The sequence below is a fragment of the Equus quagga genome, chromosome 22 (genome assembly GCF_021613505.1).
Source record: "Equus quagga isolate Etosha38 chromosome 22, UCLA_HA_Equagga_1.0, whole genome shotgun sequence".
Lineage (NCBI taxonomy): Eukaryota > Metazoa > Chordata > Mammalia > Perissodactyla > Equidae > Equus > Equus quagga.
In genome coordinates this window covers 3,209,745-3,231,457 of record NC_060288.1, presented here as the reverse complement: position 1 = coordinate 3,231,457, position 21,713 = coordinate 3,209,745, and the positions used below count along the sequence as shown (strand labels likewise).

The 21,713-nt window shown below is 44.0% G+C and overlaps 1 protein-coding gene across 3 annotated transcripts in view; it reads right to left on the bottom strand.

The window, feature by feature from the left end:
• The window catches only part of ZMAT4 (zinc finger matrin-type 4), a 317,539-nt gene extending 312,264 nt beyond the window's left edge, over window positions 1-5,275 (bottom strand). For all 3 annotated transcript variants that reach the window (XR_006886617.1, XM_046648399.1, XM_046648400.1), the window contains exon 1: window positions 5,171-5,275. The gene's annotated coding sequence lies outside the window, so the exon portion shown is untranslated. The remainder of the gene's footprint in view (window positions 1-5,170) is intronic.
• Between the last annotated feature and the right edge of the window lie 16,438 nt (window positions 5,276-21,713).

Sequence of the window (21,713 nt, the reverse complement as noted above, 5' to 3'; positions counted from 1 at the left end):
TTGTTCCTATCTCTTCCTGCTCCTCCTGGCTAGACCCTGTGCCCCGTTTCCATCCCAGTTTCTGGATTGCATTCCGCCACCCTTGCCAGGCACTGGCCCCTTCCCAGCCAGTGAGTGGGAACTAGAGAGTTTGCTGTATAAACCAGGGGAGCTGAAGTTGAGTCCACGACGTTAGTAACCATCACTCAATAAACACTGCTTAACTGCAGGTGTCTCTCTCTCTCTGCCATTTGGTTAGAGAGAAATTAGGAGCCCAGAAAAACCAACAGTCTATTCAATTTGTAAATAAGGAAAAAAACGAGCCACAAAGAAAACAACACTGACTTTCAAGACGGAGGACCTGGATTCTGGTCCCTGCTCTGCCATCAGGTCACTGTGTGACGACACCAAGGCCTGTTACCTCTCTGGGCCTCATTTGCCTTGTCTGGAAAGGAAGGAGTAGACATGATGAGAGATCCTCAAGCAGAAGACGGGACCTGCCAGTCAAGACAGAGCCCAGGAGGGCAGGGGGCTTGGCTGCACTCCTTTCCCACTCGTCCCAAGGACTTTAATTCTCAGCCACTTTGATAGCCTCAGAGCAAAGGTGAGGTTTCAGAGGAATAAAAAAGGACCCTCACCAGGAAAGGGCCAGGATCCCAAGACTAGGCAGCCCCTGCCTTTCGCCACCTCACAGCTCTCTGCCTCCTCCTCCAGCTGAATCTCCTGCCTATCCATTTCCTAAAGATCATCACAGGGGCTCCACAACCTTCCCTTTTTAACAACTCTTGCTGATGGAAAATTCTTCCTCATACCTAATCTAAGTCCATCTGCTGCAATTTCTGTCTATTTTCTCTCGTTCAATCCTTACTGGAGACGGAGAACAGCTGGTCGCAATCCTCCATATAACATCCCCTCCTAAACCAAAATCAGTTATTACATCACCCCTCAGCCTGTTTTTCTTCTGGTGTAACATCCACCATTCCTTCCGACCTGCCTTCATGGATTCCAGCCCTGAAAGCATCACTGAGCACTGTGCCCGCACTGGAGGGTGCTCTGCAAGCTCCGCAGCCTTCTGAGCTGTATCACCCCTGCCGGATCTTGGACTCCGGTAGCAAAATCCAGAGAGAAGGTCAGAGCAAAAAGGGATCAACGAGAACATAGTCCAACCGCCTGGCTTTACGACCAGGGAACTGGAAGTCAGAAAGGGCAAGTAAATGCAGCGCCCGAGGTCAGAGGGACCACGCTCCAGTGCTAGACCCCAAATATCGCCAGCACAACGCCCTGAGTGGCTGCAGCATGTCCTCGACGTGGGTAAGAGCAGGACCAGCCTTAACTAAAAAGCAAAGAGCCACAATTGCGAAGACATGCCCTATGCAAACTGGATCTCGACCCTTCCAATCCCACTAGCAGATATCTGAAACTCTGCCAGTAACAGCTTTGGTTTCCATGAAGAACTCAGAGACCTCTGTAATGGTGACACTCTCAACTGTTCCCACCTAAAGTGGATTTAGTCCTTTCCAACTCTTGCTAGAGAGATTTAGGGGTGAGAAGAAAACAAAGAACAAAGAAACTGGGAGAATGACGGACAAATTTCACTGCTCGCTAAGGTTTCCGAGGTCAGTCTTGTGTGTGGAGGCTGAGCGTGGATGTGCCTCAGGACGGCAGAATGGTGAGGGCTGCGCCTGGTGGGAACCCCTTTGCTTCTAAGAGGCTCCTACTCAGACGCATCTGCCTGCCTGCCTCACGCAGGGCGGCTGCACCACCCAGGTGCCCTCATGAGGTCTGCGCAACACGGAACCTGGAGCGAGGATGACCTCATTGCCCCCAAACGCCAACTCCTTGTGCTTCCCAGGATTCCTGACCGGCCCCCGGTTAACTGTCTCAGATGTGAGGTGAGTAGGGTGTCCTCAATTAAATCTCAACCTCTAGAGTGCCCTTAAGTGACAGGAAGAAAGAACCAGAAGGGAAGAAAGAAAGTGAGGCACATATCAGATTCAGGGACCTGCTTCGATGTGAAATATCTCCCTAACGGGGAGGGAAGAGGGGGCATGTGAGTGTAAGGAAAAGTGAGTCAGGTGAAGTACTCACTAATAATTTCGGCTGCGACCTTCCCTAAATGAAGAAGGAAGCGGGGAAAGAGCGTGCTGAATACATTGCAGAGCTTAGATTTCAAAACAGCTTCACCCCGTCTTCAACAAACAGAAGCATCGTGCTCCAACCTCTTCACCTTTCAGGGGATGCTCCAGACCATTTCAGACCTCCAGACACACACACACATGCTCCCCCCCAGGATAACCGGGGAGGTCACACATCCACCAAAGAAAAAGAAGACATTTCAACAGCAACACCTAACACAATAAACGTGCTTATTTGATTTCCCCAAAACCACAAAATTAAATTTTAAAATAGAAGACTAAAAGGCTCTTCTCTGATAAAAATGTTAATAGGCTTTCAACCCTATTTCTGGGGACAGTTTTCTTTAACAGCAAAATCTGCACAAAATGACAAAATCAATGCAGATTGGCAGAGATTGTTTCCTGATGTGTTTATGATGGGAAGGACAACAGGAAGAGGCACAGGTAAGTAAGGACGGCCTGTCACCTGCCAGGGCAATCACCCCGGCTCGTGAAAGCAGAAAGAGGCAACCCCCTCACAGCGCAGTGGTTGAAAGAGAGAGATCCTAGTTGGCCAACCGGGAAGAGGAGAAAATGCTAGATCCATGGATGGTGCCTATCGAGGGTCCTGGCTAAAGCTACTGTGTTTGATGAAATGACAAGCAACAAATTTGATTTCCTGAGAACCGATCAGTCCCTCTATACACAAACAGGCACCGGGCTTCTCAAGGAACCAATCAGCCTAACACCAGCAATTAAATGATCCTAACTGGATCACATCAGAGCCACAGCGGAGGGCTGGATCCTCGGTATCATGCCCCATCGAAGGTGAAGTCACAATGATGGTGTTTTGCATTTCATCAGTTATTCTTCAGCTCCTATTATGCTTTTTTTAGTCTCAAGTTGTTATTTTAATGATCTCTGTTCCAAATGGGAAACTACAAGGAAGAGGAACGAGGAGGAGGAGGGAGCGGGAGGAGAGGCAAGAGCTCCGCTGTGTCCCACTTGCACTTTCCAGCTTCCCTCGCCCCTCCCCCGCCCTGCCACTTCCCTCTCTCTGCATGAGTCACCATTCAGGAGCCTCTTTAAAAGCCTTACTTTTAATGTCCTCTATCATGATAGAAATCTAGCAGCTCAACATCTGTTGAAGAGACCCCCAGTTTTGCTACCTGTTCCTGGTTCTAGACACCCCTCAAATTCGAGAGCACTTTCTCGTTTTATTACTGCCTTCGTGAAGATCAAGGTGCCCTCATTCCAAAGCCCCCAGCTGCTGGGCGCCGCCTCTCCTGGGCTCCCTTGGGGGTCACACGCTCTAGACAGACCACAGAGGGGGAGGTCCGGGGCCTGATATGCTCAGCAGCCAATCAAGACCCGGTGTCCACTCCAGGCTCCTAAACACAAAGGTGGTAATTTGGGGGCTGCAAGTTTGTTTTCTCTGCTGTCAGACAACATGTGCAGAAGAGAAAGCTGACTGTGTCCTGACCAAAAAAAAAAGTGAGGCAGCTGTTTTTTTAACCATTGTGAGTAGAGCTTCAACAATAACAGCTCCCACCCAAAATAGCTGCCTAAAGGAGAAGGAGGAGGACCTGCTGTGGCAGTTAGAGAAAATAAGAATTAAAAAGTGAAAGTGATTTGTGGAGCCAGAGAATGGAGGCTGTCACCTGCGCCTCGGCAGGAGGGCGTCAGCGGATCTAGGTGCCGCTGGAGCATGCCTCCCAGAACGTTCACTTTTTGCCAGGACTGGAAGCGAGCTCCTCAGCTTCAGGTCTAAGACAGATAGCAGCGTGAGGAATTTCACCTGAATTCCCCAGAGCCTTAGGGACTTGGAAGATCGTCCCCGGCCTGGCAGCTGCAGAGCTTCCAGCAGGTCGGAGGACATACCTGGAATTCACTGGAGTGTGGGGCACTCAACTAGGAGCTGTCTGCCTGAAAGCAGGAAGGAAGTTCAACACCAAGCACATCCCCTCTCCTCGATGGAGACCTGCTTCCTAGGAGGCCCACCTCTCCTGTGGACAGAAGCTCAGAAGCTCCCAAAAAAGAGTTTTCCTCAGCTCCAAACTTGGGTTTCAGAGCAAGTGAGGTCCTAGAGGTCCCACAATTGAGAATGCCGAAGGCTGCTACAAGGCTGAACCAGTTGCCTGCCGTGGCGAGCTTTTTACTTGAAGAGCAGGCATCACAAGCAGTGTGGCTGGTGGCTCCAGCACCCTCCTGGTGACAGACTCACCTGAGCGCATGGGCAGACCCAGCCCTGAGGGTCTGCCTCTCCCACCAGCCTCCACCTCCCAGAGCTGCTGGCTTCTCAGCACTGGACAGCCCTTCTCTGGTACGGGGGTAACCTTCACACGGGATAAACTGTAGGTCTGTCCCCTTTATTTCAGTACGCACCAAGCCTGGAAAGTCTTCCAGAGTTTTCGGGAGCTAATCAATTGAGTTCTTTTCCTCTGAGAACTGTTTTGTTGGTTTCTCATCAAGTTGTGTGACATGCAGATGTCCATCAGGTCAAGCAAGGCAGTCACCCACACCCCAGGCCACTTCTCCTTCCAACAAATAAAATGGACTGAGACAGTGTGGGCAAGGGGTAGGAGGGAGAAGGAGACAGAAGTTCAAGGAAGGACTCAAGTTAAAGGTCACAGTAGTTGGAGGAAGGCAGGTTAAGGTGATGAAACGGGGGCAGATTCTACAGCGGAAATCCCAGCCAACCAATCCCGCTGCTCAGAATCAGCCTCCCCACGGTGGGTCCGCCAGGCAACAGCACATCCGGGGGTCCAACTCCTTTCACCCAACCACCTGAATCTACACCCCAACCCTGCAGGCACCCTAGCCCAAGACCAGATCTATTTCCACAGACCTTAGCGCAGCTAATTGACAGAGTAGTAAACAAACCCAGTTCCACACAGCGCAGAAGTTTTCCAAATTGTCAGCTCGTTTTCCTCCCAACAAAAGACGGTGATTTCCCACGTTTGCCACATTTCGTTCCCTAAACTTTTCTTTCTGCAATCCCTCTACATATGCTAAACCGCAAGCCACTGAGAATGGAACAGCAAGAGCAGCACCCCCCGGGACGCAGGCAGGAGTACCTTTTCCGCGGAGCAGAGGGGCTGGTGCCCGGAGGCTCGCGGCTCTGCCGAGCCGTGGAAGGATGCTGTCGGGACCGAGCACGCTGAGGATTACGCGTTCCTGTCTCTGCGGCCAGACCTTTCAGCAGCTCCGACCAACTGTGCTAGCGAGGCACTTAGCAATTATCTGCTGGCGCCGACGCCCCGCCCTCTGCTCTTGCGATTGGCTCTCCAGTCCCGGGCAGGACTGCATTGGTTTCAGCCGACCTCACTCATTGCCTTGGCTCCTACTATTATCTAAGCCATCAAAGGAAATAATTCCATATTTCATTGACAACCTGTAAGGCTCTCCTCCGGCCCGGTGTGGGGGCAGGACTGGAAGTCTAGTGGAGGGAGGAGGGGAGAGTAGAAAAAGTGGGGGGGTGAGGGAGAGTGCGAGAAGGGATGGTGGGGAGAGAGAGAGGGAGATGGAGCTATCAAGCAATCAGATTCTTGCTCCAGCATTTTAACTTCCACAAAACAGAGCCCATAGCAACAATTTCCTGGCCTTATTTTTCCCCCAACTGGTAACTGTTCCTGAGGGCAGAGAGAAATATAACGGCGGGGTTTCTGCCAGTGTCAGACAGACTCTGGGAGGCAGAGCAAGGTAAGGGCTGAAGGAATATAGTGATGTTTTGGAGGGCACGTGAAGGTCATTTTAGATTGTGTGGGGGGACATATTACGCACCTTCACTGGCGTTTATCCATCAGTTCTTTCTGTCATGGTCCACGTAAGCCGCCAACCTGAGAAGACAATTTCCCTTTGCACCCCTATTCAGAGTCCCAGAAGAGCTGTTCTTAAAGTCAATGAAAGTCTGGGACTCCTCACTGTGTACACGGGGAGGTCCAGAGAGACAGGCATTCCATAGCTAACAATTCTGCTCCAACCCTCGCCTCCAACGCTCCATCAGTTTGCTTATTCTGACCGGGCTTCCGTTACTGCTTGCACTTACATCATCAGCCAAAGCAAGCAAGAGAGAAGGACCCCATCAAGGGGTGGGAACAGCTTAAATACTTTTTCTTGCTCAACAAGGAATTGTAAAGCACAAGTTTTGACCTCTTTATCCCCTTAATGTATTTTTTCACCATATGGAAAGGACATCATTTGATAGTTGAATTTTTTATGAGGCCAAAAAAGGATTTAAGGAGGGTCTTTTAAAGAAAGCACTTCGGATCTCAAGTTTCAGATTAGTTAGAAACTACCCCTTCACCTTTGCCCCCTGGGATCTGCACATCTCTGAGTCCAGGCTGTGGGTCCAGCTCTCCTCCCCCACGGCCTTGAACAACTGCAATCCTTATCACCATCTGCATCCTCAGAAGCTGATGTTCCCCCTGCCTTGTCCAGTGAGCTTCCGCTTCATGCCTACATGCCTGGTTTCCCTAAATGCATCGCAAGCTCTGTAAGGACAGAGCCAGGATCATATATATCTTTATAATTCCACAGACAGCACCTAGCACTCAATGAGTGGGCTGACTAATAAAACCCAATTGAAAACACAAAGTGTGCACGCCTCTGAGCCTCAGGGAATCATCGTTCTGCTGCGATTGCCCCTTTGGTGGGGCAGGGCCGGAAGGGGGCCCACACTGGAGTCAGGATGTAAAAATTCAGGACCAAACACTGTTACTGCTGAGGCTGGGAAGTCCCACCAAACTCTCAATGCCTCTGTTTTCTCTCTGGAAATGAGGCAGCTCTTCGCCCAATGCCTCCATCCTCCCTCTAGCATTTGAAGGAAATGAGAAGATGTGCGATGCACATTTTATTTGTGAGGCAAGTACCTCAAAAAATTAAGTCATTTCCATAACAGTTTCCCAAATATCAGCATGGCTAAAAGGAGAGTGACCGTATTTTAAGAAGCAAAAACTGGGACAAGGGATGTAGCAAAATATTTGTTTTCTATTTCATTCATTTGTCTAGATGAAATTCTTACAAAGGTTTGGTGATGAAATTAAACTTAGCTATTCATTTAAAATTGACACTGTCCCAGAAAAATCTGGCATGTTCAGTCATGGTGTAAAAACCATAAATAACACTTTTATGATTTCAGCAGTAAGGTTTCCACTTCCAAGAGAAAGGAGGCTTCAGCTTTGTGCCTTCCCACTGTCTGTTTGCCTCCCTCTAAAAAAGTAAGAGAAATAAACTAAATTATAAGAACTCTCTTGAGCACCTATCAAAGGTTCAGTCATCCTCAAAGGAAAAGGAAAATATTTCAAGTGATTTTCTAAAATGCTTTGTCTAAAACAGCATGTCCTTCCGTGTACTTTTTGCCTTTTGAAGATGAGAGGGAGAGCGCGCTGCAAACAGTTGTTTATGTTAGTGCCTTTTAAACTGCCTGGTGATAAAATATTCTCTTTGAGAGAAGGATGATCCCTTTGTGTCCCATAGATCAACTGCTTAATTCTGAGAGTGGGAGAATGCATATTAAGTATGCAGACTCCACTGGTACTTGCATTGGTATTAAATATCAGCGCCGTACAATTTAAATTCATTGGGGTATGAAATGGACCGAATTCCATTTTGCGGGCAGTACCCTGGCAAAGCAGTCCATTTTGATTTAACAGTGTCAGTGCATTAGCAGTCTGAAAGGCTTTTGGGGGTTCATGTTCCACTTTCAGTAATTAAGGAAAGAATGTGGGTTTCTTTATTAAAACACAAATTAAATAGGAGCGGCTGGAACTACGGTCTTTCTTGTGGGTAACCAGGTGCTACAATAAATTAGCCTGCCCTACAGTAGGAGACCGGAGAAACCCTATTTACTCTTCTGTTTATACCATTTTCTCAGTTATCATTTATTTATGCCAAATTCTGTTCCTAAAAAGGAGAAGAGGAGAATAAATATCGGCAATGCCAAGAAAGAATGAAATGTGTGAAAACAAGAGAAAAAAAATAAGTGACTTTCAACACTACATCTTTGCTAATTCCTTTGAGCCACACAATGCCATTTTAGTGAAAACACGGTATTAGCAGGATTTCTTAAAACCAGCATTGGGTGAATGAAAGGTTTTTCAGACAACTTCTCCCAGCACAGCTTCCTAAGTAGAGAAACTTGGAGGATCACACTCACGGCTTTCTGTTCTGGCTGATGGCTGTTGTGAAACTTTATGTATCCAATCCCCTTCCACTCCACCCACCCACTCCACCCCCCAAAGCAAACCTGTGGAGCCAGTGACATCTCCACTAAGTACAAGAGGGGATTGTGGTTGCCAGGAAGGTGTCAGTCACCATGAGCCATTCTTAATGATTTCATTAATTACTAATGAGTCTTCAGAAAGTTAGTATTAAAATAGACAAGGCTTCATGAGATTTGAAGACAGTAGGGAATATCTTACAATTTAAAATACTCTGCTAAATAAAAGCGGGTGATGCTGTTGGTTCAAATCATGATTATATTTATTAATGAGCCAGAGTTGTAAATAACCTGTGAGAGAGAGAAAGAGAAAGACAGAGACAGACAGAGATTTGCAAGACTAAATTGCCCACCTGAATTCTGTTTTGCCTCAGTTAAATTCTTCATAAGAAATGTGGAGCCGAGAGCCGCTGTTAACTATTGTCCAGCAAGGCACCAATTGACAGGAGATGGAGAACTGAATTAAGAAGGTCGGCATGCCCCCCCTGACGCTGGCAGATCACATGTGGCATGAAGCACCTGTCCAGAATGCAGGTCTGCACAGTCGAATATGACTGTTGGACCCCCTGCCTGCCAGGACCCATGTCCTAACTTAGAAGTCTTCCAGCAAGAGCCCATCGAACATGTGCACAATACCTGCCACACATGATTTCCTCATTTGTAAATCAAGGTAATAATAACTATTTCTAGGGCTGTTGAAAGAATGACAGCAAATCAACCTACAAAGGACTACACAAATGTCTTACTCCTTGACAGGAAACAACAGTGCTTTGGCATGGGCCACTGTGAATGTGACACGTAATCACTTTGCTCCACTGGTCCAGGATGTCAGATCAGCTCCTGGAGTGGGACCAGAAGTTGCTCAGAGCAACATAAACGACGCTTCAAGCACAGGGCACAGCTTCAGGCAATGAGGTTTCACTTCCTATTGCCTAAGGAAATTCTCAAACTATCCGATCAATATACACCACCTGGAGGAGAAGACCTGGGGATGTGAAGGTGTCATCCAAGTGACCTCCCACAAGCCCAAATTTCTTTAAATATGCATATTTTATTAACAAAGCCATGCCAGTTTTATATTCTACTCCAAAATATATCCATGTTTGTTTTAGCACACCAGTTAAAGAATAGTTTACCCCCAAATATTTATGCGACACTGAATTTCCAGGAAGATGCTCCATATTTATGAGTGGCTTCAGATTTGAGAAACATGGGCTTAAAGACTCTAGTCTGCCCTGTCTCTGGCTTCCGGTGTTAGGTGAAATCTGGCCCCATCTCGCCTGTCTAACCTCCCCCACCTCCTCGTGTACCCTACTTCTGTCCTAGCCTCCTATGCGCATGCTCATTCTGGCCTCCCTACCTTCCGATGGCTGCTCCAGTTTTTCCCTCGCACCCTGCTTGTCCTAGAGAGATTGCAGCCATCCTGCAAGGCCCAGCCGAATCTCTCCTTCCCTCACTAGCCCTATCTGCCTGGCTGTTTCACTTTTACCCTACACCACACAAGTTAAAATTATTTACATACAAAATGCATTTGTATTTTCATTATTGTTTCCATATGGCCATCTTCATGTCTGTTACTACAAGTTGAGTTCCTTGGTAGCCTTGCCACCACCTCCCACACCCACACCACCCCCACATCTAAATGATACCCACAGCACTTAGGACAGTGCTGGACAAATACTTAGAAAGTCAACAATGAACAGTTAATGACAGTGGCCAGATCTACTTCATTCATAGCTGGAGGAAACAGACTGCTTTCACAAAACGATGGACACTTCAGGTAACATCTAGTCCAAGGGTCATCATGACCTGTTCAGAATGTTCAGGAGAGAATGAAGTATCCCATCTTGGCCTCTTTGGCCACCCACATGCATATCACACTTAGCATCCATGGACAGCAAAGAGCTGACAGCGTCAAATGGTGGCAGGACCGGATCTTCCCTCCCATCCACTCCAAGGTTCTTCCACCAACAAGAAAGGAGCCTTGGTAAGTCCAAAGGGGTTGTTTTCGGCATCAGAATGCATTTAGGTTACCTAGGAAAAGTGATAAACATTAGCAAGGCAGCATTGATCTGTCATGAAGATGTATTTGAAGGAATTTTTTCTACTTTCTATCAAGTATATTTGCCCCCTTTGAAATGAAGAGGGGATCCTAGGGGCGGGACAGGGGTAGAAAAACCAAAGGGAGTTGGAATTGAAGAGGAAGGTAAGGAAGGGGAGAAACTGCTGGACTCTCATCTGAGGTGGTCACTGTTATGACTGAAAGGTGATTGATGGAGAAAGCAAATTAATGCTTTTGCACAATCCTCTGCACCGAATGTGTGTTCAAGATTGGCTAATACTGAGAGTGTTTTCTGCCTGGGAATGGACTGCACATCTTTCCAATCACTGTGGCACAACCAACAGTTCACATTATAATGCAACACGGGTAAATAGCTCATATAGCAATACCTCAAAACTGTTAAAGAAAGATGAGATTGTGTTTAGTACATCTCTGTAGGACAGCATCAAGTGTCTGGAAAAGGCAGCTTTTAAGAAAAATTCATTCTCCCAGGCTTTGCCATACATTACTTGCCTTCCCCTTTTCTTAGAAGTCATGTTAATAAGTTATTTATCTCATAGTTTGAGATACAAAAATGTGTTAAGTAGAAATTCATTATACATAACAGTTGTGGGCTTTGGTTATCTAAATGTCATCTGCTTTAGACTTAGAGAAAGACTCTTGACTCCCGCCATGCTCAGGACTGCCTGTGGATCTCTCCCCAGCGTGAGGACATCTCTTCTGGGATACTCCACAAAAGACAGGTGTTGGTTTCCTCTGTAACAATTCCCAGAACACCAGCTTCCCTTGGTTTCTCCCCACCAAAATTGTCTTTGGTTTGCTGGTAGAGCTCTGAGCCTTTTATCCTACATCTTTGACAAAGGCTCTGGACTCCTCTTCTCAAAAGGGAGACAACAAAATTCCATCAGGTTCCTCCTAGCCACAACCTCTACCAAAAAAAAAAAACCTTCCTCTTGAATGAGAGATGCTCTTATGTTACCCAGCTTACTAAGGAAACCAGACACTTTTTCTTTTGATTTGATTGTATGATCATAAGACGATCAGCACCTATTTCAAACAAGGTCTCTTCACATGTGTGAAGAGTAGGGAATGACCAATTATTGCTGATTCCCATAGAGACAATGACAGAGGGCCTGGGTTTTGTCTGATGGCATACGACAGATGGGCTAGCCAGGAAGAGACAGTCTTGGGATCTGGACCGGAGAACAGTGCTGGGTCTTCCAGGGATCTTAGGAAACAGGAAGACCCTCTCCTCTGGCTGGAATGATTTAAATGAAAGTCTTCCTGAAGGCAAGGACTCCATGTTCTTTCAAGTCACCCTCTGATCTCTAAATTCCAGTGGTTTATTTCTTCTGATCCCCTCCTTTCTTTCCCTCATGCCTCTTTCTCTCCTCTCTTCCATTTCTTATGACTCATACTTTCTCTTTCAATTTTCAGTATTAGACCCTCAAGGTAAATATTCCTAAAAGTGTCTTCTTCCTCTTATAAATCAACCTGTACTGATCACTGAGCCACTTAGAGGAAAGGAGACATGAAAACCTAACCAAATGGAATAAGTAAATTCTGCCCAGATTGCCTAGAGGGAAAAGGAACAGTAAATGCTTACTTTTTTAAAAAGATTGTAGGCTAAAAGGTGTTTGTGAGGGCAGAGTGACAGGAAGCCATAGCATAATGGCTCTATTGAGCATTTTACTGATTTTTCTCAGGAGTTGAGTTGGGGGTTATTCTCAGGTAACTTCAGAAAATGACTCCCTGGTGCTGAAATTCATTAAAATCAGTCCCATTCTGAGCACGCAGCATGAAGGTCTGTTGGTTGAAGGATCAAGCAGGGTGGCAGATGAGGAAGAAAAGAATGATGGTGCCAATATTTCAGCTTAAATCTTCTTAACATCAGTTTTATAAAATGTCTGAGAAATGGAGTTTCAACATCCAACTCTGCTTTTTAGCTAATAAAGAACTGTTAAGAAGGGCTTAGGCTTCCAGAGAAAGCTTTGAAATCAACACAAGCTCCTTAAGACAGTCTCCATAGCCCAAGACATTGAAGGGCTGGGAAAGGATGGATATACCAATGTTTTTATAGCAATGTCACTGTCATGATTAGGAGTGGCCTTTAATCTTTTCTTCCAACTTTCAAGGCACTGCTGGGCTTCTGTGATCTACAGCTTCTGTGAACTGGTATTCCTTTCCTGCTTCTTCCCTCTTGCCTCCACAGAGAGCAGCATTTGTGTAAGAAAATATGGTTCTTCTGTCTGAGTAATGGCCATAGTGGAATGACCCCGTCTGGGAGAAAAAGATCACAAATGTTGCAGATTCATAAGTCGAAGTTTTAATAAAGCTAATAATCAGTTGCACAGAAAGGCCCAGCTGGGACTCTCCATCTGGACTGGTTAGGAAAATATTCCCTGAAGTTATGAAATAAATGTTGACCTTCTCCAAGATTACGCTGAGAAAATACTGCTGGACCCCCCACCCTGATACTGAAGATTGTGAGAGGTGGGAGGTCATACACAAAAGTTTGTCAAAGCCCTGACCAATAGAACATTCTAAAAACCAAGAAGAGCAACAAAAACAATGTCTACTATTCAATAGGTAATGATGATGGAAGTTGGGGAATCTGAGAGTGGCTTTCTGATCTGACCAGAGAACAGGGCCTGTACACAGTAAGGCTCCATAAATATTTGTTGATGAACGAATGAGTGGACAAATGAATTGCATCACTGGCTCAAACCTTTGGCCCATTTAACCATGACCTTTCATTTCCTGGAGTAACAAATTATATGTTTGTAGGAGAGAATGATTTTCTTTCTTGACTTCACGTTTAACGATTAGAATGTCTTCCAAACATCACATCTTTGTAAGTTCCTATACACACAAGAAACTCTACACAAAGCTACACTCAACCTTTCCAATTTATCTCCTCCTCCATCTTCACCGAATTTTGAGGAGTTCCTAACGCTCGCTAAAACTACCTCTGGAGGGTGGGGTTTCTGTGATTAATAAAAGACCTCTTAAGTTGCTCTGGGAGACCCCTCACCTCTTTGCTAACCCTTTACTTTGTTTACATCCAAACAGTCCTATGGCTGTTGGTGCTAATGAGGGACTAGGGAGGAGTTCCAGTTTTAGGGGGTTAATTCTAAAACAAAACGTGTTTGTATCAGTCAGCTTGGGCTGCCATAACAAAATATCATACACTGGGTGGATTAAAAAGCAGATTTTATCTTCTCACAGTTCTGGAGCTGAAAAGTCCCAGGTCAAACTCTGGCAGGGTTGAGTTCTGGAGAGAGCTCTCTTCCTGGCTTGCGGACGGCCACTTTCTCACTGTGTCCTTACGTGGTAAAGAGAGAGAGTGTGTGCTCTCTGGTGTCTCTTTCTATAAGGACAGTAATTGTATCAGATCAGGGCCATGCCCCTCTGACCTCGTTTAACCCTAGTTACTCCCAGAAAGGCCCTCCCTCCTGGAGTCACATTGGGAACTGGGACTTCAACATAGGAATTTTGAGGAGACGCAATTCAGTCCATGGTCATGTTCTTTCATCTCATTGGAATAGTTTGAGTGTAATTCTGCCTGCAGATGAAGGAATGGACGACATCCCAATATCTTATACCTCCCAGTATTAGTTGTTTGTGGAAATTTCTGGAAATTATCTTCCTTTCCTTTCATTTTATGCTGCCTCTCCTTTTTCTTCGTGCTGTTGTCACCATCAAGTTCACTAATTTTCAATATTAGAACATTAAAAAAAAAATACAACAAAAATCCCACTACTACTTGTACATTACAATACGTGACGTCCTACATTGTTTGCAACCTCCCCTCCTGCCTGCTATATTCCTCCTTTTCACGGCCTCCATGTGCGTCTTCAACCTTTGGCGTGTCCTCCACATCCTAGGTCTGCGCACTTCTTCTGCATACTTCTTAAGTGACCCCCTCTTCTGATTCCTGGTGTGCTCAGTCCTCTGAGCCCTACAACCTGTCCTTCTGCTACATGAGCAGACATGCTGGTGGCAGAGCACCTTGTCCAGTGGGAGACCTCTGTGTGAGGAGGGCCTTACAGAAAGTAGGCGCTTAAAGAAGAGATGATAGAATGACACGTCTGTCAGTCTGACATAACTGCCGTTTTCAGAGCAGGTTGGAAAAAAAGATATAACTAGCTGACCAATATTTGGCACATTCTTTTTAATCTGGCGAGAGCTGGATTGGGAATCGGAGGATACGGTGCTGATTCTCAGCACTGCCCTTTCCCGCCCAGAGCAAGCGACCTTCTCTGAGGTTTTGTTTCCATGACTTAGAAAAGTATGTTGATGCCTATCTGAAAACAATGTGAGGAGGATTATTACACGAGCTAATGTATCTGAATTCATCAGCAGAGTGCTGGATACGAAAAAGTTCTCCATGAATGTATTTTGAGCCTGAATAATGTCATGTGAGAACAATGTATTACTTCTTATAAACGTATATACAGAAGTTTGCTGGACTACCCACTACGTTTTAGGTAAATTCTCCTTGATTAAAGTACACGGCCACAAAGTAAATTATGGTTTTTTCTTTATGAATTATAGTCAGATCCTCTTAGAATGGTTACTTGAAAGACTTTTGGAGACCAAAGATAACAATTTCCTTTTTTTAAAAAAAGAATAACAGTGAAAAAAATATGTCTATCTTTTTAAACATAAACATTGATGCAAAAGGCAGTGTTTGGGAGCAATGTAGTAAAGAAATCAAACAATAAATTCAGTTTGGCACTTCCAATAATTACCAAAGTTATTTTAATATGACCTGATTTTATTCTCCCAAATATTGGAATACAGAATTATTTCAAATAAGTTTATAAGTCTTCATCTTTATTCCTCTAATGAAAAGTCTTCAAGATCATGATACTGACTCTGGCATTATGGGGTCACATGTCAGTTTGGCATTAATAGTCCTTAGCTATGAAAACACAGAAACAATTGGAAACAACTAAAACAGTGCTCTGAAAAAAATTCCCAAAGAATGTTTTAACAAACAAAAATATTTTAAATACTTATATTAGTAGTCAAAAAACAAAAAATTAGTTACACATACTACAAATAAGCTGGAAATAAAAACCAAAATATAGTGGGGCCAGCCCGTGGCGTAGTGGTTAGGTTCAGTATATTCCGTTTCAGCAGCCTGGGTTCACAGGTTCAGATCCTGGGTGTGGACCTACACCACTTGTCAGCCACACTGTGGTGGCATACCACACATAAAGTAGAGGAAGACTGGCACAGATGTTAGCTCAGGGCTAATCTTCCTCAGTTAAAAAAAAAAAAATATATATATGTATATATATATATATATATACCTAAAATAAATAGAAACAATGATTAATTAAAATAAAAGCAGAAATTAATAAATTAGGAAACTAAAAATGGAAGGACTGATACATAATTAAATGGTTCCTTGACAAAAGCTAACAATAAAATTAATAAACTGCTAATTTACCAAATCAAGCAAGAGAGAGAAGCACCGTTATTCAAAATCAGAAACAGTAAGGAGGAAAGATCCTCAACTATAGGAGAAATTAAAATACTCTACAGAGAATATTTTATTCAGCTTTATGCAAATAAACTGGAAAACCCTGACCGATTTGAAAATCTAAGGGACTAAAATGTAACATGGCCAGACCAGTAAATCCAAACAGACCAGTACCATGAGAGAGGGAAAGTGTCACAGAGCTACGCCCCTGAGAGGCATCAGCCCGGCAGGTTTTGCAGAGGAATACTACCACAGACTTAAGGAAAAGATAAATCTGATGTTATTAAAACTGACCTAAAGCATATTAAACAGAAGGAAATCATCTAAATCTTTCTCTAAGGAAAAAATACTGATAACAAAATCTGAAAAAGACAGCGCATACACAAAACATAGGCTAATTTCACTTATGAATGCCAAATCAAAACTCTTAAATGCAGTACAAGACAAACAAGATCAGGTAGACCACTAAGAGCAGAACGCACCATGACCATGGGAGGTTTCCTGGAGAAATGAAAGAATGATGGGATGTTAGAAAATTGACACCCGTAACTCATCGTATTATTATAGCAAAATAGATGAGATTACCACTGGGCTGTAAGCAAGGAGAGAACCGCCTTCTCTGTTCACTGCCATATTCCCTGTAATCACAATATCCCCAGGGACGGAGCAGGTGCTCGTAGGCTGAACGAATCAAATAAGCAAGTGAGAAAACGTCACGTGACAATTGCCGTAGATTTCAGAACACTGCTGGATAAAATTCACCACCAATTCTGGATAAAAATTTTTATGCAATAGAAATAAATAGGTTAACTCCTAAAAAACATGAAACTCCTATGTACCTATTTGTGTGTATCCACGTATAGAGATCACCACAGAGACTAGCATGAGGCCTAACATAGAAATATAACAAGCACTCCCATTAACGTTAAACGCAAAATAACTCTATCTGTTCTAACCATTTTTATTTAACATTGTTCTGAGGACGTCAGCCTATACAATTATATGAGAGAAGGAGGAGGTACGAATTTTGAGAGACTAGAAGCACAACTATTATGTGTGCATAATACAATTGTATATTCAGAAAACATAAGAGAATAAAGTTACAAACAATATAAATTTTTAAAAATGCATATACTCAGATATCTGAGTATATAATTATTATACCAAACTAAATAATTTTTGTATAAATAATAAAAATTAGAAGATATCATGAATAGTAACAGTAAACTTAAAATAGGAAGATAAATATTAAAAATGTGTAATATCTATGTGATTAAAACTTTAAAATGCATCAAGGGACACAAATAAACAATTTAATGAATAAAAGACATGCCATGTTCTTGAACAGAAATATGCAGTATCATAAAGATGTCAATGCTACCTAAGTTAATCTATAAAATAATACAATCCAGAGTATTTTTGGAAGGAGCAGGCAAACAGACAAATGAGTTCTATTATTTATAACAAAAATAAATAAGCAAGAAGAGTGAGGAATGTTTTTAAAAAGTAGAACCCCACCAACTATTGAAATAAATTGTAAGTTATAAGAATTAGAAGAATATTGTACCATTTCTTGACTAGACAGACCATTAATGGCTCCAAATAGAAAGGCCAGAAGTAGATTCAAATTCATGTAATAAAGGTAACATTTCAAATCAATACTGTAAAAGTGGATGATTTTATAAATGATATTGGGACAACTGAACTACCACTTGGAAAAAAAGTTATATCCTATAGTGCATATTTTGCATAAAATAAAGTTCAGATGGATCAAAAATTTAATTACAATAATGAGAATACTATATACTTAAGTATATACTATGAAGAGATTTTTTATTATAGGTTTTCATGGGTAAAGTCGTACTAAGTCGTACAGCAGGAAAACAAGCAAAAGAAAAAAACACAATATTTATTTCTGCAAAGACTCTTAAGGGTGCTCAACCTGACTTTAAATGAAAGTGAAAAATACAGTCAGACACTTTTCACTTATCCTAATTTCACGGAGCCTAAAAGTAAAAAAAGCTTGATAAGGCTATATGTTGGCCATGGTGTGGGGAAACAGGTACCCCATTCTTTGCTAGCGCTGTAGAAAGTTGGCAATATCGACAAAATGTAAAACACATCCGCTTTGTCCCCACAATTTCACTCCTAGGTATTTATACCACAGACATATTCCCACATGTGAGAAATGATGTACGTGCAAAGATTTTTATCACAGCATTGTTTGTAATAGCAAAAAAGAGGACATGACCCAGATGTGTTAAATAAATTCTAATACTTCCAGACAATAAAAGAAGATGCAGCCATTTAAAAAGAAAGAAGCAACTCGATAGGACCTGATAGGCTAGCAGTCCCCAAGGTGTGTTGCTAAATAATAAAAGCGAGACAAAGGACACCATGACTAGTGTGCTGACGTTTGTGTAAAACAGAAAGGAAAAGAGAAGCGCATGTTTACATTGCGCTTGTCCAGGCACAAGATTCTCCGGGAAGGCACACACCACCTGCTGGCAGCGAGCTCCTGGAGGATGGGGCTGCTCGGCTCGAGCCAAGACTGACAGGGAGACCATTTTCTAAATCTATACCTTTCATGACTTTTTGATTTTGTATCCTATGCACATATTATGTTAAAAAATAAATTAAATAATATTGAAAGTTCTTGACTTTGCTCTTTTCTTTAATGAGACCTCACTGGTTACAGCTAATCCAAAAACATGTTCAATAGAGGGAGGAAACAGGATTTAAAACGGTATTGGGGAAATATGACCAAAGACTAGAAAAGCAAATGTTCTTCACTGTTTTTGCTTTTCATCCATATAACTATTCAAAAAATCCTATTTGAGGGAGTTTTGTGGCAACCACTCTCTCTCTCTGTGACCAGAGTGGGCTTGCTCTTCCTCCGCCCCCCCCCCCCCCCCCCCCAGTTCCTGCGTCTTTATAATAAGATCCGGAGACTCGATGCTCTCCAAGGTCCCTCCAGCTCCAGGATTCTACAGAACATCACTCTTGCCTTTCCCTGAGGTCACTTCAATAACTCGCTTCAACATTACTCCCCAAAGTAGGGATTACCAGCTGGTAACTATTGCTTGAAATTTCCTCTTCATTTAAACAAAATGGTTCCCCTATCAACCTTTCTCTTAAGGCCAAGTTTGTAATATGAGCACACTCTATCTGTGTATCTCTTTTTAATTAAAAAAAAGCTTGTATTTATAGACTTCCCAGTTTATACCATTGTCTGTTTTCTAAGAGCCAGTCTTCTTTCTGGTTCAAACTATGCCTAACTGAAATTCTCGTGGTAAACTTTATGTCTAAACAGGAGGTATAAAGTAGTTTCATCTTAGAGGTTCTTTAAAAGACAACAAGACGCTCAGGAAAGACTTTTTCACTTCCGGTTAAGTCAAACCATTTGCAGAAGAGTTCTGCGCTCTCTCTTATGAAAGGCCTCTGGGGCCCAGGATGTGCTTCTCTTCTGGAGCTGGCCCCTCTCTCACCAGAGGGGTTTCTGAAAAGTGGGTCTGTCTTCTGGGGGGTTATTTAGCCAGTTACTAGCTGACTATTAGCCAGAAAAAGGACCCAGCTCCTCAGGTCCTTTTTCATTATTCCTGCTTGATTCTGCCTTTTGATAATTTCTAGTTAAGCACCGGTGTCTTCTTTTCTGCTTTGGTGACAAGCTTGAGAGAGAGTTACTTAAATCACTTGACCAAAATATGTTTTGAATAATGGAAAGAACGTAGACTTTTTGCAAAACAGGATTACCTGGATTCCAATACCTGTTCAATAACTTGGTGGGTGTGATGTACTCACACAAATTTCTCAGCGTGTTAGAACCTCTATTTTCTTATTTACAAAATGAAAACAATAACACCTTGCAAGTTTTTTGTAAAGATTATAAAGAATATAAAATAGATAATATATGTAATATGTGCAGTATACAATACATTATATATAGTATATTTCATATGTTATATATCCTATATGTTACTGTAGGGGGTAAAAACGTGGACTTACCTGTTTCTTAACCACTCTGAACCTCAGTTTCCATTTCAGTAAAAGGGCCATTAGTGGGTCCTGATGCACAGCACTGTTGTAAAGTTAAACGATTTGAACACACATAAGCACTTACACACTTTCTAGCAAACAGTAAGAGCTCAGAAAACATCCTCTAATGTGACTATATGGCAAGGTCCCCTGACGAGACCAGCACTCGTAAGCGCTGGGTATTGTGGTGGTGCTTCATTTCTTTCCGCGAGCGTCCAGAAGCACCGATGCAGAGGTTGGGGGGAATTTTAGGGGTGCTTCAGGAGTGGACCCCATGCGACACACTCGAGAGGAAACTACCAGAGCTCGTAAGGCAGGGGGACAGGGAGAACATTAGCAGCGTTCGCTCCTCCTGCTCTCTCTGCCCGGCTTTGTGTTTTCAAAAGATGGCAGGGGCCTTCTTGGAGGAGATGCGGAGCATGCGCCTGCAGGACTGCCAGTGGGGCAGGGCCTCTACCGGCAACGCGAGCGCTGCGCCGGTTCCCGCCCCCTTTCCTCCCCCGCTTCATGAGGGTCTGTCTAGTTTCAGGACGAGGGCAAAACACAGTGATTCTCCAAAAATCTGACCTTCAGACCTGATTCCCAGATCTTCTCCTGGAAGTGGAGAGCAAGGGGCATAAAGAGCGAGAGTATAAAAGAGAATAAAGAAAACAGAGAATGAGGGAGGAGCACAGACGGAAGTGAGAGCTCCACAGGGCATCTTTCTCCTGGGCCCCAAGACAAGATTCACATCGATCCTGGGGAAATCCCCTGAAGTTCTCTCGAGGAAACCTTCAAACCGCGGGGTTGCCGAGCCAGCGTATCTGAAAAAAAACAGAGCCGATGGACGTCAGGACGCACAGTAGAGTCCTGCAGGCTTCGTGGCTGTGGCACCAGCAGCTTTGAGGGCAAACAGCCCACTCCGGAGTACCGATTCAGCAGCCACAGCAATGGGCATTCTGCTTACAAAGAAAAATCTGTTTGTGTGCAGCAGTCCCACCCTGTCAAGACAGGGAAGGTGAAGAGCAGCAAGAGTGGACAGAGGCAGCGGCCAGTGTTGTCCCCAGCACACAGCTCCAGACATAGCCAGGAGCCCTCTACTGCCTGAGTGTTAGAGCGTGAGGGGGAAGCTTTTCAACTCCGTTGGTGTTTAACAGTCCTGATGCTCAATCGCAGGGAGCAGCTGTGAAGTTACTAAAGCCATTACCAGGGGCTGGAGTCGCCAGTTGTGCTTGAAATGTCAGTGCATTTCGCCTGACACCACCTTCCCCCTTCCCACAGTCCTCCCAATCAGAAGTCCTGACATTTAGTAACATTTCACAGGGGCAGAAAGTCAGCCTTTAGTCTTGGAGTCAGGGACCTTGAAACACCGGTGGAGTCAACTGCAACTTTACTCTGTACCTGGGAAAATAAGCCAGCATCAGAGATGTGGAAGGTTGGGGACCCGGGCAACACACACATGTGAGTTCTGAAGCAGGTGTGACCTTATCCCAGATGGACTCCTGTATGCCGCCAAAGCTTCTGAGGAGACACGGGGACTGTAGAGGTAGGGAAAGAGCCTGGAAAGAGCATGTAGGATGATGTGGGAAGATGCAAGCTCACTGTCTCTGTAAGCAAAAGAGAATATAAAATAACAAGTATCTTGTAGTGGCAAAGGATCCCAGGAATGTAACCCTTTGTATTCTAAAGATCTGAGAGTAAATTGCTAGCGGCTTGGCTTGTTGTTAACTGATGCCCCTTGCCCCTCCTCCTTTGTGCATAGCTAGATTCCCTTCTGCAGCTCCCTCGCTTGTAGGTGGAGCTAGGTCATGAGTTCTCACCAGTGAACCA